At 45.2% G+C, this 27302-nt stretch overlaps 1 pseudogene; it reads right to left on the bottom strand.

Annotated features, from left to right (window-relative positions):
- Positions 1–2521: 2521 nt before the first annotated feature.
- Positions 2522–26974, bottom strand: LOC139255681 (large ribosomal subunit protein eL20-like; annotated as a pseudogene).
- Between the last annotated feature and the right edge of the window lie 328 nt (positions 26975–27302).

The raw sequence follows: 27302 nt of genomic DNA, 5'->3' as shown, positions 1-27302 counted from the left end.
GCCAACCATTAATGTTATGTTTTTACAGTTGCACAGGTGGAGCCGCCTGCTCCTCCCAGAGAGGAGCCATTGCAGGGAAGAACAAATGAAGAGATGGTGGAAGAGACAGAAGAGATGTTGCTGCAGGAGCTGGAGGAGACCACTCCTCAAAGGGTTATAACGGTGGTGGTGCAGGAGGAGGGAGGGGTGGCGGGACTTGAAGTGTCCTTTCTACTAATGCCCACCAGTTCCTTGTCGGAATCCAACTTTGTTAGATTCCGGCCCGAGGAAGCGGGATCAAGCGGACTGTAACAGCGCACACCGACCCCTATGGTGAATCTGCGGCGGCTGATCCGCCAAAGTGGGAATGCTGCGCGACAGGCAAATGCGAGCCTGGACATGGTGGCATTGTCCAGCATGAGCATCAGCTTGATTCGAGAGCTCCTCCAGGCCACTGCTGGGTTGTCCGAAAACATCGCGGCTTTAGCAGCCCATCAGTCGGAGGGCATGGCAGAACTGATTGCCGCAGTGAGGGAGCACACCCAGACCGCCAATGCTATGCGGTAATCGACAGTCGTAGGGTATGGCACCGCATCCCAAGGTGCCATACCAGCAATGGTGACAGCACCTGATCGTCGGGAGGGACTAGTTTCTTCCGACTTAGAAGATGTGTCCTCAGCACCTCCATCTTCTCCAGAACCACCAAACATAGCACTGCTATTGTCGTTTCTCCCCCCCTCCGCCCCTCAGCAGACACGCTCGAGGTGCTCTGCTGCTGCACAACACACTGGTCCCGATGTGGGCAGGGCCAGGGGTATTGATAGCGGGAGGAGGAGGAAGAGGTCAGGGCCAAGGGTCATGGGGGGGATTGGGGAGGAAAGGCATTGGGAAAGGTGGCTGCAGGTAGAATTGTTGTTGTTGATGTTGTTGTTGCTGTTTGTTGTTCATAATGGTTTTTTTTGGAAACATTTTCATTCAGAACAATTAGGTTATTTTATTAGATTGTTAAAGTTTAATACAAATTACAAGTTTTATATAAAATTTTATTCAGCTAAACCATTCTTGTATTGTGTCTCACTCACAACTTTTAGGAAACACATGTGTGATTGCCGATGTCCCTTGCAAACTCATACCTCATCTTGACTGGGGTTTTATTGAGTCTTGTGAATATCATGTAACTGGCTAAGCCACTCAATGCAACAGCTCCACAAATCTGTGAGCATCCTCACAGGTGCATACATTACAGTTGCGGTGCCTGCTACGGTTGAATAGCCCCACGACCACACTAACAAGCCACATGAAGAATGGTTACTTGGCTGAGGCCCTAGTGCGTAGACACAACCCCTCCCTCCTCCGACCCCCCCACCCCCACCCCAGCCCGACTGCATCAGTAAAGGTGCGGGGGGGGGAGAGAAAATTTTCAGCAAATAATTCATGTTCAGCGATGAATAGGTCAGTGGGCTGACTCCAATGGCTTTTTCCTGAGTGGTGTTACATATGTTACAAAATCTCTTTCCTGCCACCCATAAAATCAGCCCCTCGGTATGTTACACAGGTACTGGTCAGTTACTCCAGTCCAGCAGACGCAAAACATCTGCAATCGAATGGGGTTTATTTTTAAAATAATGTTTCGATTGGGAGCGTCCCACCTGGAGTAACTGCGGACCCAGAAATACACCAGGCAGCATTGCTCAGCAAACACCCTGAGTTTAGTGTGTCTCTGAATTGACGGCAGCTAGCGAGACATGGCGTGAGATTGGTAGTGAGGCATCATTCCTCGAGTTCAAGCAATAAAATGAACCACTCCTCTCCCTCTTTCCATCCCACTCACACGTGTAACACGTGCAATAAAATATTTCATTGCCGGTGATTGCTGCGACTGGCTTTAATTAGATCAGCCCAGGCCTGGTTGTAAGTACTCCAAAACTTACTTTATTGTATATGAAATGTGATAATGCAGATTTTCTTTCTTAAGGCTAACGAGCTGTAATGCGTCCCAAGCTCAAAATGTTTGTATCAGTCTCTGCAAATGTTGTTTGCTCTCCATGCAAACTGCTCCAGTGACTGAAGTTGGCCCAGGAGCTTGATGGAAGTTCAACTCATGATGTTGATGGAACAAATACTGAAGTTGCTGCTCGTCAGTCTAATTCAGAAATTTCTGGTTGGATGTAATGGGGAGCAAAAGTTGTTGGGAAGGTGGGGGTTATTACCCCACACTGTTATATCACCTGATAGTGAGATTGAAAACGGGTGGCAGCCTATTTTCTTCTCTGGAAGTACTGCTTCTCCTTGGAGCTCTGATCCACAGCAGCACTCCAGCACCTCACCCAAGTGGCTATCCCTTTGAGCCTAGCGAATTTTGGGCTATTTGGCTATTAATCATAGAATCAACTTTACAGCACGGAAGGAGGCCATCTCGGCCCATCGTGTCCGCGCCGGCCGACCAAGAACTATCCAGCCTAATCCCACTTTCCAGCTCTTGGCACCATGGGTGTATTGCAGCCGAGCCTGATTGGGTGATCCAACAGTATATCAATACATTTTAGAAGAAAGTGTTTGGTCTCTCGGTGCTGAAGCGTGGCTTGTGCTGGCGAAACAGGATTCTGTGTGGCAGAAGGAAATTGATCTCGGAATCATGGAACAGGGAATGGGGGGGCTCCGCCTCCAGGCCTTCACCCATTGCCTGACCCCTAGGACCACCAGCTGACCTTCACTATCTGGGCTCAAATAGTTCCCAGTCCCGCAGGAGACAGAGACTTCAGAACGAGAGCACGCCTCTCCCGCTCCCGACTGGGCCCCGGGGGATCAGGTTCCCGAGGGGAGGGTGGTCAGGGGTCACATTCCCTATCCGAGGACTGTCCGACCTGTTCTCCTTCACGTGGACGGCAGGAAGCTGGATCCTCTTCTGAATGAGGCGGACATGTTCGATCTGATCCAAACCTGTCTCGACTGCCGCCCCTCGGGATGGAGAAGACCGAGATGAGACCAGTGCCGACATGAAGGAGAGAGAGGTAATGATCGAGGTTGTTTCAGCGCTCATAGTGGAGTGGGCTCGATACTGGCCTTTGACCTATGGTGCCCGAGTTTAAAGGAAGCCTTACTCTGTATGTAACCCGTGTTGTACCTGCCCTAGGACAGTGTTGAGGGATCTTTACTCCGTATCTAAAATCTAAAGTGATAGCAGGCCAGCGACACTTGCTCGATGGAATCTCCTCTACCATCATGATCTGAATGGAGTGAGCATGAGCACGATGGTGAGCCCCCATGTCATGGTAGCACTGGGTGACAGCATCAGCAGTGGTCAGGTCCCTGTACTCCCTGTACATATGGGTTCCACTACAAGAGTCGTAGTGCAGCCAAACACCAAAGTTCTTCACTTCTTCTGGTGATTTCTCAAAAACCTGTCCACAATAGACAATTTCACCAGCAGACTTTCAGGTTCTTCATCAAAGAAATTAAGTACCAGAATCGAGTCTTGGTAACAATATGATTTGGAGCGAAGATGCGCACCTGATAAAGAGTAGGGCCGGGCTCTTTAGTTGAGGGCAAGTGTCGCCCAATCACCTTGTATTCCTTGAGGGTGCCCGAAGCCTTTGTCGCCTCTCGCTCGTCTGCCACCTGAAAGAGTGTGTGCCCATCCAGGCATCAGTATGCCAAGCAATTTCCAGCAGGGGTCATTCGACAGTGATCAGGAGCTCAAACTCTGGTTTTCATACCCTTCTCCCAGATTGTGGGTGTCGACACCAATTCCAAAGACATCAGTTTCACCTCGATGAGCTAACTCGACACAAACTGAGAATTAACCCTGATCTAATTGTTTTAACCCATTAACCAGATGCTGTGTTTATATATATATATATATATATATATATATATAAACAAAATCTTCTCTCCCCTCTGGCTCTTTGGGCCCTTTAAATCTGACCCTTCTGCCAGTGGAACCGGCTTCTCCTTATTTTTCTCTATCAAAATTCTTCTTTATTTTGAAATGACCTGCAAGTGCCAATAGCAGATTGTGGTAAAACACAAAGGTCTCTGAAGTTTCCCTACTGGAGCTGTGTCTTGTTTGAGCAGCGGTGTTGCATGTCATGGTGTTGGTGACCATTTACGGTCAGATTAGTTTCTGGTTGACTGCTCTTTTAGAGTTTCTGGCTTTATGATGTAAAATAAATTGGAGAAGATGGAACAGCTGGAGTGATCAGCCAGCCTGTAATGATGGTGGAAAGGTTCTAGTAAATTCCACTCTGAATGAAGTTTGTATCCCAGCTGGGCCCAAGTCAGGTAGGTACTTTAAAAATGGGCGATTTTGATCGGAGCGATAACGGACGGTAGCGGGCCTTAAAAAATATTTTTGGGTGGAAATAAGCGCTGGGGGGTAGGGGGGGGAGTTTTGGGCGATTTCTGATCGGCAAATGTGGGCAGGTGATTTGCAGCAATTGTAGGTCGAAATTACCGAGGCGATAATCGGGAGGTGGAACGGGCAGTACAGGGCAGTAATTTACATTTTTGACTAAAATGGGCGGTAATTGGGCATTAAATGGGCGATCCTAGGGGAAATTCTAGCCCCAGTCCCTTACTACATGTTGAAGGGTGGAAGATGCCTGTGCGTGGATTTTTTTAACGTGCGGTGACCGTTACACACCAGCCACCACACGGGCTTGACAGAACTAGGACTTGGTCCAGTGGCAAGGATTAACCAAGACGACTGGAGACCAGCTCTGCTGCACGGACCTAATGTGCACACATATCGCAGTGTGGGCTGGCCCTTGCTGCCCCCGGGCCCTCGCCAATTGGTGGGTCGGCTTCTTCGGGGGAGTGGCGTTCGGCCCGACACTCGCGCCGCGCCTGATTGCTCCAGAGCTTCGAAGACTCGCACTCCTGGGCCCGCAGGCATACGCCTGCGTAACAGCCCACGTATCCCAGGGGCACACGCAGTTCGCAATGTCCCTGGGATCACGTGGGCCAGCCCAACCAAACACAAAGGGGGATTCCCATTATGCTTAAAGGGGATTCCATTTACATACAGAACCCTCATAAGCATAATAGGAATCCCCTAAAAAACACACTTTCACCCCATTGAAATAAAAATAAATCATCACCTGTTGAAATGTAATTAAAATACAATTTAATTAAACATTTAAAACAAAATTTAATTCTTTGAAAAATAAATTAAAACATTTTTAAACGGGCCAAAAATAACCTAAACTAGTTTTAAAGATTTTTGAATGTTTAAATCATTTTTAAAACATTATTCTAATACTTATTTAAACCCTCACGCTGGTTTTATCAGACATAAGAGTTTTGGGGGCATTCACTGGGCAGTAGTCGGGCAAATAGCCCAACTCTGCGCCAGTGAATGTCCATTTCCTGTGGATGGGTACGATCTGTCAAGCAGAATCTTGATAGATCGCAAGTTCTGGATTTTTGTGCATGCACATCGTATGCAGAAACCGGAAACTTGCAAGGCACTTAAGACTATGTACGCTATGTGTACGTGGTCATGGGCCCCGGAAAATGCGAGCCATAGTAATATCTAGCTCTGTGTAGATAAGCCAAATTCAGCCTTTTGACAATTCAGGTAATAGACTACTTCCCTTGAAGTACTCACCATACTACAACTGCTACTTTTGGCTTAAAACATATCCTATCATGATGCAACTCACTCTTAAAAATCAACACAAATCAACGAGGATAATGTTCCATGTTCATGCAGGGGAAGCCTTATCTGCCCAACTGCAAATATCAGGAAATTGCAGCCACCCCACATGTGATTTCCATTCATTAAAATTAGTTGGCGGTAAATCATGGAAAACACACCACAATTTCCTGATATCTGTGAACGAGCAAGGCATTTTGCCAATAGTATGTACTCAGAAAACTCTTATCTGTTTAAATTGATGTGTCATCAGATCCCACTCTCGTTAATCACAAACCCACGCTATTCCCAAACTGAATTGTGGTGCGTGGGAGGCCAGTGATGAGCATGTTGGAGAAGTCAAAGCTGGAGGTGAAGAAGGCATAGGGGTTGCAAAGAAGACCCTAGGGTCAGAAGCACATATGGTTGGAGAAGCTTGCAGAGATGGGCTGGGATTTGCAGAAACAAGGGAGATTTTGAGTACAACAGCAGTGATGATGTGGCTGATGAAGGGCCAGAGGATAAGAAGTTGTGACTTCGACAAGATCTGGAAAGGGAAATGGGGGCAGTTTTTTTTTCCAGGGGTGGAGGATGATGACATCGAAATGGAGGCAGACCGAGAGATGTAGATATTGAATGAGATAAGGAAATGATCAGAGAGGGTCTTGACAGTGATGCCAGAGGTGGCAAAGCCTTGTACGATGGTGGATGAAATAAAAACAGAAAATACTGCCAATGCTCAGCAGGTCAGGTAGTATCTGTGGAGGGAGAAACAGAGTTAACAGGGGGAATTTTGCGGAGGGTCAGCAGGCACGATTGGTGGTGGGTTGGGTGGGAAAATGTATTTATTTTTTGACAGCAGGTCAGGACCTCGGTGTCAACTCGCGGCCACTCACCTTTCCCGAATGTTGGGTCTGTCAGCGTTGAGCAGACCCGACACAGTGGGGGAGGCAATTCAGCTCATTATGACCTTGTTAACAGAGGATTAACAACAACTTTCAGCTCACCTTCAGAGTTTACAAGGTCGCCCACGGAGTCCACGCTGCTCGGGGATCATGTCAAGTAAGCGGTGCGGGAGTTGAATGGCCGTGAAATCATCTCATTACTTGACAACTGGAAATGTGCTATAAAAGCTCCCCTCTCACAGCTGTTCACTTTCCAAGATCAGAAGCTGCTGCTTACTGCAGTTGGAAGACAGGTTGAGCTTTATGCGGGTTGCAAGTGTTTGGAGCCAACTCTTTATCCAGTGTCCCCTCATTGGAACAACCTCTCTCATCATTGACAGATTGCTTCTGTTACATCAAGTTCACCTGCCATCTATTACATCAGAATGGGTACGGTTTATACTGTCTCACCTTGGTCGATGACCTTTCGGCAGAACTGGAAAAAGTTAGAGATGTAACAGATTTTAAGCAAAAGCAGGGAATAGGGGGAGGGGAGGAAAGAACAAAAGGGGAGATCTGTGATAAGGATGATTAAATAACAAACAGTACGATTGTACAAACGGAAAGGAGATGGTAATGGGACAAGTAAAGAAACAAAAGGTGGGTCTAGAAGAGGTGTAAGTGGGAATAGCAGAATTATCAATAGCTGTCATCTGAAATAATAGGGGCAGAGTTTATGGTCTGAAATTGTTGAACTCGATGTTGAGTCCAGAAGGGTGTAAAGTGCCCAATCAAAAGATGAGGTGCTGTTCCTCGAGCTTACATTGAGCTTCGTTGGAACAGTGTAAGAGGCCGAAGACAGAGAGTTCAGAGTAGGAGTGGAGTGGAGAATGACTGGTGACCAGAAGACAGAGCGGCGAACCTGGTCGGGAACAGAGAGGAGAGAAAATAAAAGAGAAAAACAAATTCCCGGAGTGACATCACAGGAAAGCTGGTTAGTGATTGGCTAAGCAACAGAATCTGGGAGCGAGTGCATCGAGAGTGCCGGAGGCCCGAGAGCAGTGAGATCAGCGAGTGCACAGTGAGAGTGACACGGGTATAGGGAGCAGAGGAGGCCCGAGAGTAGAGAGAGCAGTGAGAGTGACACGGGTATAAGGAGCAGAGGAGGCCCGAGAGTAGAGAGAGCAGTGAGAGTGACACGGGTATAAGGAGCAGAGGAGGCCCGAGAGCGGGGAAAGAGAGCAAAAAAACAAAAAACAAAAAAATCAATGAGGGAGGTCACAGGACAGCAGGTGGGTGATTGGTTGGTGAGTACACTATTGTCTTTTCTTCTCTCTAAGTTAGGGCCAAGGGGTATACTAAAATCTTTAGTTAATAATCTAATAGAGGCATGGCAGGGCAGCTCAGTCCCGTGGAATGCACATCCTGTGGCATGTGGGAAGTCCTGGATGCTTCTTGTGACCTGGACGACCACGTGTACGGGAAGTGTCGCCAGCTAGAGCAACTCGAGCTCCGGGCTTCGGAGCTTGAGTGCTGGCTGGCATCACTGCAGTGCTTCCGTGAGGCTGAGAACTTTGTGGATAGCACGTTTCAGGTGATCACCCTGCAGCTTAAGCATGTGCAGGCAGAGAGGAAATGGGTGACTGCCAGACAGACAAGGAGGACCAGGCAGGTAGGGCAGGAGTCCCCCGAGTGCATCTCGCTCACTAACCGGTTTTCAGTTCTAGATACTGGTAAGGGCGATGGTTCCTCTGGGAAGTGCCGCCTGATCCAAGTCCATGGCACTATGGGTGGCTCAGCAGCATGGGGGGAGGAAGAAGAGTGGAAGAGCAATAGTGATAGAAGATTTGATAATTAGGGGAACAGCCAGGCGCTTTTGTGGCTACAGACGTGGCTCCAGGATGGTATGTTGCCTCCCTAGTGCTAGGGTCAAGGATGTCACTGAATTTGTGCAGGACATTCTGAGGGGGGAGGGTGAACAGCCAGAGATTGTAGTCCATATCTGCACCAATGACATGGGTAGAAAGAGGGATGAGTTCCTGCAGGCAGATTTTAGGGAGCTAGAAAAGAGATTAAAACGCAGCACCTCAAAGATAGTAAACTCTGGATTACTCCCAGAGCCACATGTTAGTGAATATAGAAATAGGAGGATCATAGTAAAGGGTTCTGTAGGAAAGAGTGATCATAGCATGGTGAATCTCAAATTCAGTGGGAGGGTGAGAAAGTTGGATTTCAAACCAGTGTTCTGATCTTAAATAAAGCTGATTACAAATGTATGAAGGCAGAGTTGGCTAAAGTGGACTGGGAAAATAGATTAAAGTATAAGACGGTAAGATGGTTGATAAACAGTGGCAGATATTTAAGGAGATATTTCATAACTCTCAACAAAAATATATTTCAGTGAGAAGGAAAGAAGGAAAGACATCTGTGGCAAACTAAGGAAGTAAAGGATGGTATCAAATTGAAAGCAATGTCATACAAAGTAGCCAAGATTAGTGGGAGGCCAGAGGATTGGGAAATTTTTAAAAACCAGCAAAGAACGACTAAAAAAATTATAACGAGAGAAAAGATAGAGTATGAGAGTAAACCAGCAAGAAATATAAAAACAGATAGTAAGAGCTTCTACAGGTATGTAAAATGGAAGCGAGTAGCTAAAGTAAACGTTGGTCCCTTAGAGGGTGAGACTGGGGAATTAATATTGGGAAACAAGAAAATGGCAGACTTTGAACAAATATTTTGTATCGGTCTTCACGGTAGAGGACATAAAAACATCCCAATAATAGATAGTCAAGGGGCTATAGGGAGGAAGGAACTTAAAATAATCACAAACACGAAATAAACAGTCCTCAGTAAAATAATGGGACTAAAGGTGGACAAATCCCCTGGACCTGATGGCCTACATCTGAGAGTCTTAAAAGAAGTGCCTGCAGAGATAGTGGATGCATTGGTTGTAATCTACCAAAATTCCATGTATTCTGGAGAGGTCCTAGCTGATTGGAAAACCGCAAATTTAACGACCCTATTTAAAAAAGGAGGCAGACAGAAAGCAGTAAACTATAGGCCAGTTAGCCTAACATCTGTCATTGGGAAAATGCTGGAGTCCATTATCAAGGAAGCAGTAGCAGGACATTTGGAAAAGCATAATTTAGTCAAGCAGAGTCAGCATGGTTTTATGAAAGGGAAATCATGTTTGACAAATTTGCTGGAGTTCTTTGAGGATGTAACGAGCAGGGTGGATAAGGGAGAACAAGTGGATGTGGTGTATTTGGACCTCCAGAAGGCATTCCATAAGGTGCTACATAAATAGTTACTGCACAAGATAGGAGCTGACGGGGTTGGGGGTAATATATTAGCATGGAAAGAGGATTGGCTAACTAACAGAAAACAGAGAGTTGGGATAAATGGGTCATTTTCAGGTTGGCAAACTGTAACTAGTCGGGTGCCACAGAGATCAGTGCTGGGGCTCCCAAGTATTTACCATCTATATTAATGACTTAGATGAAGGGATTGAGTGTAATGTAGCCAAGTTTGCTGATGATACAAAGATGGGTGGGAAAACAAGTTGTGAGGAGGCTGAGTGAGTGGGGAAACATTTGGCAGATGGAGTATAATGTGGGAAAGTGTGAAGTTATGCATTTTGGCAGGTAAAATAAAAAAGCAAATTATTATTTAAATGAAGAGAAATTACAAAATGCTGCAGTACAGAGGGACCTGGGGTTCCTTGTACATGAAACACAAAAAGTTAGCATGCAGGTACAGCAAATAATCAGGAAGGCAAATGGAATGTTGGCCTTTATTCCAAGGGGGATAGATTATAAAAGCAGGGTGGTCCTGCTACAATTGTGCAGGGTATTGTGAGGCCATATCTAGAGTACTGCGTACAGTTTTGGTCTCCATATTTAAGGAAGGATATATTTGCATTGGAGGCAGTTCAGAGAAGGTTCACGAGGTTGATTCCAGAGATGAGGGGATTGACTTATGAAGAAAGGTTGAGCAGGTTGGGCCCATACTCATTAGAACATAAGAAATAGGAACAGGAGTAGTCCATATGGCCCCTCGAGCCTGCTCCGCCATTCAATAAGATCATGGCTGATCTGAGTTGGAGTTTAGAAGAATGAGAGGTGATCTTATTGAAATGTATAAGATATCGAGGGGGCTTGACATGTTCGATGCAGAAAGGATGTTTCCACTCGTGGGGGAATCTTGAACCAGGGGACAACGGGATGGATTTTCACGAGGTTTGTGACCGGGCTTTCACTGCGATTTGACCCTCCGCAGTGAAAACCCGGTCGCAAAGGCCGGGCTCGATCCTCGGGTACCTGTTTGCGGAGGCATTTCCAAGTACCGCCGGGGAGAGGTGCTTCGATATGCAATGACTCATATTGCGTTTGCGTCCGAGCTTCGGTTCTCTCCTGACCCGTCAAACCTGTTGGTGCAGCCCTGCCAGCAGCGCTAAGTACGAAAAGCTGCAAAAAAGTAAGCTAAAGTTTTTATTTTTACATTTTTTTGCAGCGATTAGACAGCTAAGCATCTTGTAAATGTTTTTGGAATGTTTTTAGGAATTTCCACCCCCCCCCACCACACCGCTCGCACCCCCCTGCCCCCCCCCCCCCCCCAAGGCCTCTCTCGCAGCGCTCTCGGCCCCGGACTAAAGTTGCCGAAACTCGCACTTTGCGCCGCGAATGCTTGTGCAACGCCTCCCTTACCGACGTAAAGGAGGAAAATTCGGCTTAAAAAGGATAGCGCAGCGAAAATGATAAGTTTCACGTATCGCTACCGTTTTCACTGAAAAGCCCCAGAAGCCGAAAATCCAGCCCAATATAGTTTCAAAATAAGGAGTCGCCCATTTAGAACTGAGATGAGGAGAAATTTATTCTCACAGAGGGTTGTAAATCTGTGGAATTCTCTGCCTTAAAGAGCTATGGAGGTGGGGTCATTGAATTTATTTAAGGTGGCGATAGACAGATTTTTGCGCAATAAGGGAGTGAAGGATTATGGGGAGCGGGCAGGGAAGTGGAGTTGAGGGCAAGATCAGATCAGCCATGATCTTATTAAATGGCGGAGCAGGCTCGAGGGGCCAAATGGTCTACTCCTGTTCCTGTTTAAACTAGCTTGGCAGGGGGATGGGAACCCTGAGAGTAGATTCAGAAGGGAGAGAAGGAAAGTTTGAAATGGAAGGCAGAAAATTAGCAAGCAAGTTTGGAAGGCAGAGGAAACAAGGGCTAGAAAATCGACAACAAGGGATTTTTGCAGTGCTATATGGTATATACTTGAATGCAAGAAGTCTAGGGAATAAGGCAGATGAGCCGAGGGCGCAGATAGACATGTGGGAGTATGATATTGTAGCTATTACTGAGACACGGCTGAAAGAAGGCAGGAATAGCAGCTTAACATCCCTGGTTTTCAGACGGGATAGAGAGGGGGATCAAAAAGGAGGGGGTGGGGAGGTTGAAATATTGATTAAAGAAACAATTACAGCTGTGAGGAGGGATGATATGTTTGAAGGATCATCAAATGAGGCCATATGGGTTGAACTGAAGAACAAAAAATGGCCAATCACACTGCTGGGTGTGTATGATAGATCCCCAAACAGTCAGAAGGAGATAGAAGAGCAAATATCTGAGAAGTTCAAAAACAATAGGGCAGTAATAATAGGGGATTTCAACTACCTAATATTAACTGGAATAGAATTAGTGTGAAAGGTCCAGAGGGAGCAGAATTCTTAAAATGCATTCAGGAGAACTTTTTTTAGCCAGTACATAGCAAGCCCAACAAGAGAGGGGGCAGTTCTGGACTTAGTTTTAAGGAATGGAGCTGGGCACGTGAAAGGGGTATCAGTGGGATAGCATTTTGGTGATAATGATCATAATTCAGTTGGATTTAGGGCAGTTATGGAAAAGGACCAAGATTGAAGAGGAATAAAAGTTTTCAATTGGGGAACAGTTAATTTTACTAAGCTGAGATGTTGATTTAGCTAAAGTGGACTGGAAACAGCTACTTGAAGGTAAATCAGTGTCAGAGCAGTGGAAGACATTCAAGGAGGAGATAGTGAGGGTTCAGAGCAAGTATGTTCCCTTAAAGAAAAAGGGTGGGACTAACAAATCTGTCAAAGGGCATACAGGGTAGGATAAAGAAAAAAAGGGAAGCTGCTGAGAGATATGTAGAAACCCTAGAGGGGTATAGAAAGTGCAGGGGTGAAATTAAAAAGGAAATTAGGAATGCAAAGAGAGGGCACGAAAAAAATATTGGCACGTAAAATCAGGGAAAACCCTTAGATGTTTTATAAATACATTAACAGCAAGAGGATAACTAAAGAAAGAGTAGGGCATGTTAGAGACCATAAACATAATCTGTGTTTAGAGGCAGAAGAAGTGGGTATGGTTCTTAATGAATACTTTGCGTCTGTTTTCACAAAAAAAGGGATGATGCAGACATTGCAACCAGGAGGAGGAGTGTGAAATATTAGATGAAATAAACATAATAAGAATGGAAGTATTAAGGGATTTAGCATCTTTAAAAGTAGGCCCAGATGAAATGTATCCCAGACTGTTAAGAGAAGCAAGAGAGGAAATAGCAGAGGCTCTGACAATAATTTTCCAATCCTCTCTGGCTACAGGTGTGGTGCGGGAGGACTAGGGGACTGCTACACCTCACAGGAAAGATGTGATTGCACTAGAGAGGGTACAAAGGAGATTTATGAGGATGTTACCTGGACTGGAGAATTTTAGCTATGAGGAAAGATTGGATAGGCTGGGGTTCTTTTCTTTGGAACAGAGGAGGCTGAGGAGACATCTAATTAAGGTGTGTAAAATTATGAGAGGCCGAGATAGCGTGGAGCCAACAAAGGGGTCAATAAACAGGGGACAAAGTTTTAAAGTATGTTTTAGGAGGTTTAGAGTGGATTTGAGGAGAAATGTTTTCAGCCAGAGGGTGTTACGGGTCTGGAATTCACTGCCTGAAAGAAAGTAGAGGCAGAAATCCTCATAGCATTTAAAAAGTAAATGGATGTGCACTTGAAGTGCCATAACTTACAAGGCTACGGATCAAGAGCTGGAAAGTGGGATTAGGCTGGATAGCTCTTTGTCGGTGGCACAGACACGATGGGCTGAATGGCCCTTTTCTGTGCTGTAAATTTCTGATTCAAAAGCTCGGAGTCACACTTGCGGACTGAACGAAGGTGTTTCGTAAAGCGGTCACTTAATCTGTGTTTGGTCTCCCCAATGTAGAGGAGACCACATCGTGAGCAGCGAATACATTATACTAAATCGAAAGAAGTACAAGTAAATCGCTGTTTCACCTGGAAGGAATGTTTGGGGCCCTGGATGGTCGGAAGGGAGGAGGTAAAAGGGCAGGTGTTGCATCTCCTGCGCTTGCATGGGAAGGTTCTGTGGGAAGGGGAGGGGGTGTGGGGAGTGTTTGAGCAGTGGAGGGAGCGGTCTCTTGAGAATGCTTAAAGAGGAGGGAAGGGAAGCTGTGTTTGGTGGTGGGACTACGCTGGAGGTAGTTGAAATGGCGGAGGATTATCCATTGAATGTGGAGGCTGGTGGGGTGCAAGGTGAGGACAATGGCAACTCTACCGTGGTCCTGGGAGAGAGGGGAAGGGATGAGAAAGGAAGTGCGGGAAATAAAACAGACATGGTTGAGGGCTGTGTCAACCAGAGTAGAGGGAAATCCTCAGTTGAGAAAAAAGGAAGACATATCGGAAGCATTAAGATGGAAGTTGACATCGTCAGAACAGATGTGAACATAAGAACATAAGAACATAAGAAATAGGAGCAGGAGTAGGCCATACGGCCCCTCGAGCCTGCTCCGCCTTTTAATACGATCATGGCTGATCCGATCATGGACTCAGCTCCACTTCCCTGCCCGCTCCCCATAACCCTTTATTCCCTTATCATTTAAGAAACTGTCTATTTCTGTCTTAAATTTATTCAATATCCCAGCTTCCACAGCTCTCTGAGGCAGCGAATTCCACAGATTTACAACCCTCTGAGAGAAGAAATTTCTCCTCATCTCAGTTTTAAATGGGCGGCTCCTTATTCTATTATGCCGTCTAGTTCTAGTCTCCCCTATCAGTGGAAACAGAGAAGCTGGGAGAATGGAATAGAGTCCTTGCAGGAAGCAGGATGGGAGATAGTGTAGTCCAGGTAGCTGTAGGAGTCAGTGGGCTTATAGTGGATGTTTGTTGATAGCCTATCCCATGAAATGGAGACAGAGAGGTCGAGGAAGGGAAGAGTCAGAGATGGACCATGTAAAGGTGAGGGAAGGGGGGAAATTGGAACCAAAGTGAATGACATTTTCTATTTCAGGGCAAGAGCAGGAACCGGCACTGATATGATCATCAAGGTACTGGAGAAAGAGGTGAGGGAGGGGACCCGAGTAGGACTGGAACAAGAGTGTTCCACATATCCCACGAAAAGGCAGGCTGCTGCCTGACCTGCTGTGTATTTCCATTTTCTGTTTTTATTTCAGATTTCCAGCATCCTCAATATTTTGCTTTTGTATGATGGTGGGTGAATACTGTCAGGACCAGCAGCCTGATCCCTTTTGAGACCCCGTATTCTAGCCAGGATTATATCCGCATTCACTTTGGCACTTTCAATATTAGTGTCAGCTGCACAATGTATTATTGGTAACTCAAATCCTGTTCTGTAGTGAGGACTGATGCAAGGTAGCCATTTAAAACCTCTGCCATATCCTGGGAGTCTGCCTATTTCTGCATTGAGTAATTCTTCAACAGTGCGATACCGTCCTTAATGGTTCTCTAACTCCTAACATAGCTAAAAATGATCCTGCTGTTGTTACCACAGCTATCCATTATCTTCGTCTCCAATGTCTTTTTGGCTGTTCTGACAGCAACTTTTGTTACCTTTCCCGGTGATCAATGACTATCCCTATTCTCCTGAGAACGAGTTTATTTGTCTTTCAAAATATTTTTGCTTAGTCTGATTGTCATTGTACATGACCTATTAGCTAATTTTGCTTTTTTTTAAAAATACCCAACTGGCTCACTAACATCCTTTAGGGAAGGGAGCCTGCCATCCTTACCCAGTCTGGCATACATGTGACTCCAGACCCACACCGATGTGGTTGACTCTTAACTGCCCTCTGAAGAGGCCTAGCAAGCCACAGAGTTCTATCAAAACTGCAGTGATTCAAGAAGAAGGCCCACCACCACCTTCTCAGGGCAACTAGGGATGGGCAATAAATGCCGGCCTTGCAGTGAGGCTCACATTCCGACAATGATATCTTTTTTTTAAATGTGCCCTTCTTTTAACTGTAAGGAAATATTTGGATTCTTTTTGCTGTGTTGGTAATCTGAAAGACAAAGGCAGGTTAAATTTCAGATGGGAATCTTCATCCCGATTAATGACTGCTCACCCAAACCATTTTCTTTTCAGATGCTGACTGGCTTGCTGTGCATTTCCAGCATTCTCAGATCTGTGTTTTTGCTTTTGTTTTCGTTAGCTGCTTTGTATAGGGATTCTGAATCTTGCAGAATAAAAAAGAATGGGGGAGCATTTACATAAGAATTAGGAGCAGGAGTAGGCCATTCGGCCCCTCAAGCCTGCTCCACCATTCAATAAGATCATGGCTGATCTTCCACCTCAACTTCACTTTCCTGCACTGTCCCCTTAATCCCTTGATTCCCTTAATATTCAAAAATCGATCGATCTCTCTTCTTGAATATACTCAATGACTGTGCCTCCACAGCCCTCTGCGGTAGAGAATTCCAAAGATTCACCACCTTCTCATCTCAGTCCTAAATGGCTGACCCCTTATTCTGAGACTGTGACCCCTGGTTCTAGACTCTCCAGTCAGAGAAAACATCCTCCCTGCATCTACCCTGTCAAGCTCTGTAAGAATTTTGTATGTTTCAATGAGATCACCTCTCATTCTTCTAAACTCTAGCGAATAGAGGCCTAGTCCACTCAATCTCTCCTCAATCACTCATAGGACAATCTCCCCATCCCAAGAATTTCTGCGATGATTGTCTGCCTAACTTTAGCAGAAGGTCGGTGGAAACCCTGGTGAAATGACATGAACGGAAATCCAAGCTGTTTCACCAGAGTTTCTGCTGAGGTGTGGCAGATGATAGGAAGAACACCTGTGAAAATTCCAGGTGAATGTTATTATTCATACGTGCTTTCAAACTATTCCTATCGAAACATATTGCTTGCCCAATCACCGCACTGCTACTGGAGAAAATTTTCAAGCGCCTAATGTTATTAGACAGTGCACTTCTCTTACACAGAAATATAACAGATTCCTATGTTGCTAAAATCTAGAACTATTTTCCCCTTTTTTATAAAATGTACAGGTATAAGGAAAATAGGTCCCAGGGTTATGTCAACAGCGCCATCTGTGGGCCGTAAGCATGATGTACAACTTATGTTGTTAATTACAGTATATATTTGCAATATAAATAGCCTCATGTGGTTTACTTAAGTATTAAAACAGATAGCAGTGAACTTAAGCTCTTCAAGGTGAGGAATGTCAGTGCTGAGGACGAGATCACTTTCTAGTTTTTGTTAACATCAAAAATTCCTAGATCAACAAAGTACATTAGATAAAGCATTTAACTCCCTCTCCCAACAATGCACTTGAACCTCAGGTTGAGAAGGGCAGCCCTACTGCACCAGTGTGTTATTTCCATTTTCTACATAAGCCACCTTGTGGCCAAAAGGATTACTGTATGTAACAAAATTGAAAACTTTTTAAAGTGGATTTATGATTTTGTTACACACAGCTCATCGAGGAAACATAGAGAGGATTTGGAGAAGTAAAATGGCAGAAGTAAAATACTTACGTTTAAAATGATGCATTAATCGTAATATATTATTTTAATTGTAATGAAGCTCCAACAAGAACTTGAATTTATATAGTGTCTTTAACATAATAAAACGTCCCAAGAAAGACTTGGATTTATATAGCTACTTTCACGACCACCGGACGTCTCAAAGCGCTTTACAGCTTAAGTGCTTTTAGAGTGCAGTCACTGTTATAATGTAGGAAACACAGCAGCCAATTTGCTCACAAGCAAGCTCCCACAAACAGCAATGTGATAATGACGAGGTAGTCAGTTTTTGTTTTGTTGATTGGGGGAGTGTCAGCCATGGCTCAGCTGGTAGCACTCTTGCCTCTGAATTAGAACATTGTGGGTTCAAGTCCCACTCCAAAGACTTGAGCACAAAAATCTAGGGTGACACTCCAGTGCAGAAGATAGATTTAGATGAGGAAAAATAGGAGGAGGCTTGGGTGGAGCATGGGCCAAATGGTCTGTTTCTGCGCCGTATATCCTATGTAGTACTGAGAGAGTGCTACACTGTTGGAGGTGCCATCTTTCGGATGGGACGTTAAACTGAGGCCTCATCTTCCCTCTCAGTAAAAGATCCCACGGTACTATTTCGAGGAAGAGCAGGGGAGTGTCCTGGCCAATGTTTATCCCTTAATCAACATAACAAAACCAGATTATCTGGTCATTATCACAGTGCTGTTTGTGGGAGCTGATTGGCGCAAATTGGTTGCTGCGATTCCTACATTACAATTCAAAAGTACTTCATTGGCTGTAAAGCGCTTTGGGATATTCTGATGTCGTGAAAGGTACTATATAAATGCAACTCTTTTTTTCTTTTAGGATTATAAACTTTGTAGCAATATAAAGTAACAGAGGTTTCCTAGAGGGTAAGCAGTGGTTTCACCACCAGCTTTGTCAAAATATGTAACTGAAGTGATGTTCCAGGCGATTTTGATGCTTTTTCAACATCAGACACTGGCAGAGGATCTCAAGGATGGGCTCAGGTAATTGGTGGCAGAGCGAAGAGGTGAGCCCAGAACTTCTGCGACACTGACCAACACTGACGAGACTGGAGAGCGAATGCTAGCTCAGCTTACAGGGAAGGAGGCTACTGAACGGAATTGACAGAACTAGGTGGAAGGTGATGGCAGTGGCACTGAGTCCCAACTAACTCAACCCCAGGACAGCAGGCCAGTGCCACAACAAGTTCAATGACTTGACAAGGGTAGTGTAAGAATAAAAGTGTTCAGTAATGATAAAATTGATTCTATACATATATAAATGTTAAAAATGAGATTATACGAAAAGAGACAAAATGGATGCTCACAGACCTCCAGCATGTTCTGTGTATATATTGTCTTCTGGCTGGACAGAGCTTAAAGATGTGTATTGGAAATACATTGACATAATCAAGGAATCCAGACAGACACATGTATGAGGAAAAGCCAATCAGCAATGGCCCTGAAACCAAGACCCAATCCTGAGGCTTCCTGAGAAACAATGGCCGTAAGAGATATAAAAACTCAAGCCAAAGATTGCTCTGTCTCTTTTCTAAGACGGCAAGGACAGGACCTCTCTCTACGAATAAAGGAGCAGGCCATTTGCTTTGCCAGATGGAAGGGACGTATACCTTTTTATACCTTTTTATAAATCATTATTGTAACATCATTGTATCTCTGTTGTAACTAAGTAGATCCATAGGATAGCTGACGACTGCTGATAAATGTGCATGTGTGTGTGTTTAATAAACTATTCCGAATTGTTTTAAAAGAATCAGTCTTGCTGTCAATTTAATGCGAGAGATTTAAAATCTTACAAATTGGGGGCTCGTCCGGGATCTGGTGAGACAACTTTTTGATGATTCTATTGAACAATTGGAAATTTTGGGAGTTGCGATTCTAACCTATGTTGCGAAGTATAAATTATAAATGATTAAATGGATCGGGAGAGTTGTGTCTTAAGGAGCAGTCATCTCGATAGTTGTAACTGTTTAAGTGGGGACCCACCAGTGGTTATATTCAAAAGACACAGGATAAAGGGATTAGTCATGAACAGAAAGCCAATAATAAAAAGAAATGTTACGCTAGTTTATCAGGAGAAGTTGTCCAAAAAGGTACCGATAAAGGACATAGAAGAGTTACAGGCACAGACACGGTACCTCGGTAAGGGCCAACATGCGTCCTTTGGGGAGCTCGTGGCATTTATCCAGGAGAAAGTAGATAAAGGAGAGCTAAGGCCAAAACAGTCTCGTGGTATTCAGTGCATTTTATTGCGCCCGGAGAGATGAGGAATTAATGAGGTAGGAGGCCAAAGTGATACAGGATTTAAAAGAATTGCAAGTAAAAGTAATTCAACTAAAAGAAAGAGAGATTGAAGGTATAAAACAACAAAAGGAAGAAGGCCTCCAACTTGTGAAGCAGTTAAAAGAGGGAGAAATACAGCATTCAAGACAAGAAATTGGTCAATTAAACCACAGTATTAGGCAATTAGAAAGAGGGGCCGAACAGGCAGCTTCATTGCTACAACAGCAAAGCCTCTTAAATTTAAATGCCGCAGCAGCCATCGGTGAAGCAAATGAAAACAAATTAGAGTGAAAAAAATATAAATTGGAAAACTTGGGGCTCCAGCAAGAGATAGAAGATGCTAAGGGTGCATTAAGGGAAGTAATTAAGAAGCCACATAGGGAGGTAGATCACTCCCAGTGCCAACTAGAAATAGCGAGGCTAAAAAGTAAGTTGGGGAGCAGCAGGCCCTGGTATCCGCAGTAACACAGTGAGTCATAACAGAGACAGCAGAAGGAGACAAGGGGGAGACAGATTGGGAAGAGAAAGGCAGTCAGTATAAGCCCCAGGGTGGTGGTGTAGAATGGGCTACCTTGGAGACACAAGAGCCAATCATAGTTGTAGTAACCACTTCTTTACGACGTAATATGCTAGGTCACATCACCAGTAACCATACCGACTCACGGCCCATATCTAGTGCTGACGCCACGGCGTGTAGCCACGAGTTGGGGCCCATTAATGATGGGGACGACCCACTGGAAGTTAATAGGAGGTGGGCAAATTTCAGGAGGGGTCACCCCAAGTTGGAAGAGAGAGACTTAACGTGAGTCCTTCTTTGGTCTGTTTCACTTCCTTAAAAGATAATCTGCCAGACGCAGTCCTCCAGCCTGGCACAATGGCCGATGCACTCATGACTGAGATCCTAAACCGTTTAGGGATCCAAAACTTGAACTTAGTGGCTCTGCTTAATCAGACCAAGCAGAGCTCAGAAGAGACCCCTGGAGCCTTCGGTAATCGCCTGTACGATATCTATCAATGTACTCAGAACCAGGCACCCGCAAATGCTACAGTAGGAAAGAATTAGGAACAATATAAATCTGTGTTCCTGACCCAACTCCACTCTTTAGTTAAAACCACCCTGGGCATAGCCATGAGGCCCACCAATCAGTGGGCAGTTATAGAGACCAGCGCTTAAATAGCCTGGGAGATGGTAAAAGACCAGTTAAAGGTGATGTCACCATTCACTGCAAATAAACCAGTGTCAACAGTGGAGGGATCTCGAAAATACCCCTTTAAGGGACAGTGCTTTAATTGTAAGAAGGTAGGCCACCTAGCAAAAGATTGCAGCAGACCCAGACCAGCACCGAACTATGATGCAACGCATAGATACCTCCCAAGGGACGAACCCAAGCCCTCTGGGACAGATCAACGATTGGACCAGTTGATAACCCTCATACAAACCCAAATTGCCACGGGGAGGATGCAAAATCATTTAACGGTGCACACAATTGCCGATGCACACTCATTAGAGAGACCCATTCAAGGATTGACCCTATGACTGGGTTCGGCCCCCAAAGATTGGTCAGAAGTGGGGTTCTGATGTGATGGTAGCGGGAGACCAGTAGTCCTTGTTGTCTGAAAAGAGGGCAGGCAGCAGATTATGCTTATCGATACTGGCTCAGCCAGCCGTTACCATCATCCACACCCTCATGCAGCGGTGGGCAAGGGTTGTATGACCCTTATAGGGTTTAACGGTGATAGAACCATCGCGTATACAGAGAAGGCCACTGAACTTCAGTTGGTAGGTCTCACCTGTAAGGTCTCAGCGCCAATGCTGATGACCACCCCCGACGGAAGGGGAATTATAGGGACTGATGTGTTGGATCAGTGTGGCACAGTGATAGATTAGAATCAGGGCTGTATTTGGATGGGATTGAGAGATAACGCAGGAGTGATAGAAATTTCAGATGCTCACTAGGTTTTTGCGATTAAAAAGCCATCTGAGTATGACTCTCCAGGGAGCAAAAATGAAGCTGTGGCAAAAGTAATTGAGAAACACCTAGCGCTGTTTGCCACATGCAAGCATGACTGTGGAAAAATGGCAGGCGAGGAATCTATTGAGGGACCCCGCCACTCATTCACTAAACAGTACCCCATCCCAAGGGAGAGTCACCCTTACATCCGAGACACCATAACATCCCCAGTCGAGCAGGGTGTTCTTAGGACAGGCACTTTCATGATCAATTTACCCACATGGCCAGTTAAAAAGCCTGATAGCAGCTGGTGACTGACGATTGATTACAGAAAGTTAAATTCTGTAACACCAACCTGCTCACCGGTAGTAAGAGAAACTCCCACCATATTATCTCAAATTCCTGCTGGTTCCAAGTACTTCTCAACCCTCGACATCGCCAATAGATTCTGGAGTATCCCTGTTAAGAGGGAAGACCAGTACAAATTTGCATTCCCATTTGAGGACCAGAGCTACACCTGGACATGCCTGCCTCAGAGGTTCCACAATGCTCCCACAATATTCCACAAAAGATTGGCTGCAATTTTAAAAGACTTTTCCCGCCCTACCTGCTTGCTGCAGAATGTAGACGACCTACTCTGGCAACCGACAGTATGGAGGAGCATCTGTCCCTTTTGCACGAACTTTTGACATTGTTGGCTCAGGCGGGACTAAAGGTGAATCTCCGTAAGGCTCAATTAGTAAAAGAATGGGTCACCTTTCTAAGAGTGTCCATTTCTCCAGAGAGATCATCCCCCGACTCTCACAAGGTGGAGATAATTCAGCAACTGCCATTAACCACTTCCAAAACAGCCCGACGATCATTCTTGGGTTTGGTGGGATACCAAAGGAACTTTATCCCAGGCTTTGCAGAATGTGCAAAGCCCCTGGATGATTTAATAAAACCACAGGGTGATGACATATGCCCGGCATGAACTGATGCCCACACCCAGTCCGTGGCTAAATTAAAAACTGCAGTGATACAGGCCGCATGTCTGATCCCTCCTGATCCCACGCAGCCCTTCCATTTGGAGGTCGGGGTCACAGAGCAAAGCCTCACTGCAGTTCTGTGCCAAATGCGAGCTGATCGATTACATCCATTGCATACGTGCATCTCGAATCCTGCAGGGGGCAGAAAAGACGTATACTGCATGCGAGCGCCACCTACTGGCTGCCTTCTGGTCGGTACATCACTTTACCTTTATTACTGGGTTACAGGCTACAATCCTGCACAACGGACACACACCTCTGAAACTACTGATGAAACCTGGAGATTTGCTAGTTTCCTCGCAGCGTCTCAGCAAATGGACATTGGAATGTATGGAAAGAGACATTGATACCATTTCCATACCCATCACATTGCTGCCACAATGTCTGATCTATGAGGGGGATCCGCATGAATGTCCGTTACCCCTGATTAATTTTGAGACCCATCCTGTGCAGAAAGAGCCCATACAGGGTGCCCCAGATGTCGACATCGATGGGTCCTCATATCACATTGAAGGATCCCCTCACACCGGGTATGCTGTGGTATTGCAGAAAGAACCATCCAGTGAAGATGCAACAGACAGTCATCACAATATCGCCGCACTTCTAACTGCTGTGAAGGAAACCTCAGATAGACCCGTGATTATTTGGTCCGATAGTGCCTATGCTATAAACACCATGCTCTCGTTGCCCCTATACCACAAAAATGATTATCGTACGATAGATGGTAGGGCCCTGTTCCATGGGCCCTGGTTACACCTGCTCTGGTCATACCAGAAACAGCGATCCCAGCCCTGCTTCATAGGAAAGGTAGCAGCCCATAGAAAAGGGGGTCCACATAGCGAGGGAAATTCCAGAGCAGACAGAGCAGCCAAGGACGCTGCGATTGATGGGGAGATAGAGGATATAGTTGTTGAGCCCTGCAATGCTGTTAGCAAGGCCTCCCCAACAGATCACCTAGATTTAAAATCCTTGCTGCAGCAATACTGGTCATATGCTGTTGTAAGCGCCTGGCACGCGGAAGGCAGACCCCTTCCTCAACCAACAGCCTGGGCTCCCAATACCATACTAGCCACTGCCCCTGACTCAGATGAGCAGTTGCTGATGTTCAAAAGAAAGCCAAACGCCTGCCCGGTGATGTGTGTTCCACTAGAGGTGGGTCAGGAACTGCTCTCCCTCTTTCACTCCCACCCCACAGCAGGGCATTATTCGGCCCTGGTAACCTTCTATAAGGTAGCATCCACATATTGGTGGCCTTCCATGAGGGAAACAATCAACCAATACGTGGCACGATGCCTACCGTGCCTGTAACACAATCCTCCCACATGCACTAACCGAACCTTGCTTCAAAGCACAACCTCACCTCAAGGGCCATGGACTCACCTCTAGATAGACTTCATTGGGCCACTTCTACAGGCGCAAGGCAATTTCAGCACGCCCTGGTGTTGGTGGATCAATTCACTAAATGGATCAAAGCATTCCCCTGCCGCTCCAACACCGCAATCACAGCAGCCAAAACACTATTGAATCATGTGTTTTGTAGGTGGGGAGTACCAGTACAAGTGGATGTCGATCAAGGTCTACACTTTACCGGTAAAATTTTTACCCACCTGCAGGAAATGTTGGGGATAAAACACAAATTACATATTGCTCACCATCCCCAGTCATCCGGAGGGGTCGAAAGGGGAAACATGACCCTCAAGTTAATGTTAAAAAAATTGTGTGCGGACCACCCCACTCAATGGGCTAACATGCTGCCAGTGTGCTTAATGGCAATGAGGTCCACACCTCATAGAACAACAGGGGTCTCCCCATATCAGGCCATGATGGGGAGGCTCATGAGAACACCAGGCCAGCTAACACTAACAGGGATGAGTCCCCTGACAATGAAAACATGTACTTCCAAGTGGCTGGAACAAGTGGTAGATTACACCGATCAGATCAATCGATTTGTGGTCACCAAATTGGGGAAGTCAAAAAGACAAATTAAAAAGTACTTTGACAAGAAAGTGCGTCCCTTTGAATACAAGGTGGGAGACTCAGTGATGATTCCAAATTATGAAAAAAAAAAGCGGCCTTTGAGCCCAGGTGGTGGGGACCGCATAAGATTATAGACCGATTGAACCCCGGGGTTTACTTGATTACCGGGAAAAAAGGGCGTTAAGTACAAGAAGTGGTTTACATTAATCAGTTAAAAACTGCCAAAGAGTAAGTAATGCACTGATCTTGTTTCCCACAGACCATGTTACGGATTCTCCTGATTGTCAGGACGATACTGGTCACGACCGAAGCCGAGGGAAGATGGAGAAGCGGGAGCTGCAGCATGACTCAGGAACATCATCAATCATCAATGTGCTTTGAGAAGCGACGGTGTACTGAAGATACGGGAAGGGGAGAGTCTCCGCTGGAGATGTGATTGTACTATAGTAAATCCCCTACGCGTGACATACACCTTACGAGGTGGGGACTAAGTCAGGCCACCCACTTTTCTCTCTCTCTCTCTCTCTAAGTTTAAAACCCATTATACAGCAGTCATCCACCTCACAGAAACATAAACAGCAGAGCTTTCAGAATCAATGTTTATGATATGTGAGCCCTGAGGAGATAAACCATATGAGGAGTTAATAAGGATATTTCCCCCTCAAGGTGGGGAGTTTGTAAGAACAAAAGTGTTCAATAATGATAAAATTGATTCTATATATACATTAATGTTAAAAATTAGATTATACGAAAAGACAGTTTTGAAAGAGACAAAATCGACACTCACACAGACTTCCAACATGTTCTGTGTGTATATTGTCTTCTGGCTGGACAGAGCTTAAAGATGTGTATTGGAAAGCCATTGACCTAATCAAGGAATGCCACCGGCCCTCCAAACAGACACATGTATGAGGAAAAGCCAATCAGGAATGGCCCTAGAACCAAGACCCAATCCTGAGGCTTCCTGAGAAACAATGGCCGTAAGAGATATAAAAACTCAAGCCACAGTTTGCTCTATCTCTTTTCTTAAACACACGGCAAGGACTGGACCTCTCTCTCCGACCAAAGGAGCAGGCCGTGTGCTTTGCCAGAGGGAAGTGACGTATACCTTTTTATACCTTTTTATAAATCATTATTGTAACATCTCTGTTGTAACTAAGTAGATCATAGGATAGCTGACGACTGCTGATAAATGTGCATGTGTGTGTGTTTAATAAACTATTCCGAATTGTTTTAAAAGAATCAGTCTTGCTGGCAATTTAATGCCAGAGATTTAGAAATGTTACAGTAGACAAAGTAAGAAAAGTACAACCATTCTACCACAGTGATCGGCATTACTTCTTAAATGAAATGGTCATCATGTCCAGTGCATTGTAACTCAATGGCTCTCTCAATTTGCCACTTGAACTTATGTATGGAACTCCCCTTACGAGTTTTAGTTTTTCATGTAACCTCTCAAAACTCAAATCGTTTACATTACAGGGTCCTTTAGTGTCAGCTGTGGCTCAGTGGGTAGTACACTCGCCTGTGAGTAAGAATGTTGTGGATTCAAGTCCCACTCCAGGAACTTGAGCACAAAAATCTAGGCTGACATTCCAGTGCAGTTGGGAGGTGCTGCCTTTCAGATGAGATGTTAAACTGAGGCCCCGTCTTCCCTCCCAACTGGATGTAAAAGATCCCATGGCACTATTTCGAAGAAGAGCAGGCGAGTTATCCCCAGTGAGCTGGTCAATATTTATCCCTCAATCAACATAACAAAACCATTATCTGGTCATTATCACATTGCTGTTTGTGGGAGCTTGCTGTGCGCAAGTTGGCTGCTGTGTTTCCTACATTACAACAGTGACTACACTCCAAAAGTACTTCATTGGCTATAAAGCGCTTTGAAATGTCCGCTGGTCGTGATAGGCGCTATTTAAATACAAGTCTTTCTCATATCATCTCTCTATGGGCAATCTAGAAGATATCCTTCACATGCTTACATTCACCTAATGCTGTTAATATTGTTCCAGAAGAAACTGGCCTGACACCTAACCATAACCTTAACTCTAACATGGAGGAGGTGGATATCGAGTCCAGTGGCAAGGGCACTGATCAAACAAATTGAGGATTACAGGGATAAACACGGATATATATAATCAAATAATGTGTGGAATGTGACAGCAACTGAGCTTTAGAGGCTATGAAGTGTCATGCCGAGGAAGGCACCTGGTCTAGGATATATGGGGTAGCATGTAACTTAAGACAAGTATCTGCAGTTTTCCTTGATTTACCTTTCATAGGGAAAGATACATTTTGGTGCAGGTCTGACCTTAGGCTTATGCCAAAGGTGGCCAACCACAGTCTTGTGTTGTTCTGTTGTTTCCCCTCAACCAATGCCTCAAATTTAAAATCTTTGTTCTCTTTAAAACCATCCATAGCCTCACCCGACTATACTTTTGCCAACTCCACCACCTCAACTCTGTTCTTCTGACTCAGCCTGTTGTGAAACTCTGCCCTCCCTTTGCCCCACTTTTACTACATTAAAGGCGCTATATAAATAAAAGTTATTATTATTAGTTATAGAGCCTTTCACCTTCTTGGATCCTACGCCCTGGAGTTTCCTGCCTAAGCCTTCCTATGCTTTCTGACTTTTTCCTCCACTAATAAAAATCTCCTCAAAACCTATATTGTTGACCTCTCTAATCTCAAATTATATTTTCCTGGATTCATTCTGATGCCGGGCAAAGGAGCTACTGTGCGTACT

This window comes from Pristiophorus japonicus, chromosome 3, assembly GCF_044704955.1.
Source record: "Pristiophorus japonicus isolate sPriJap1 chromosome 3, sPriJap1.hap1, whole genome shotgun sequence".
NCBI lineage: Eukaryota > Metazoa > Chordata > Chondrichthyes > Pristiophoridae > Pristiophorus > Pristiophorus japonicus.
The sequence above is the reverse complement of the archived record's forward strand: the minus strand, read 5'-3'. Positions and strand labels throughout refer to the sequence as shown.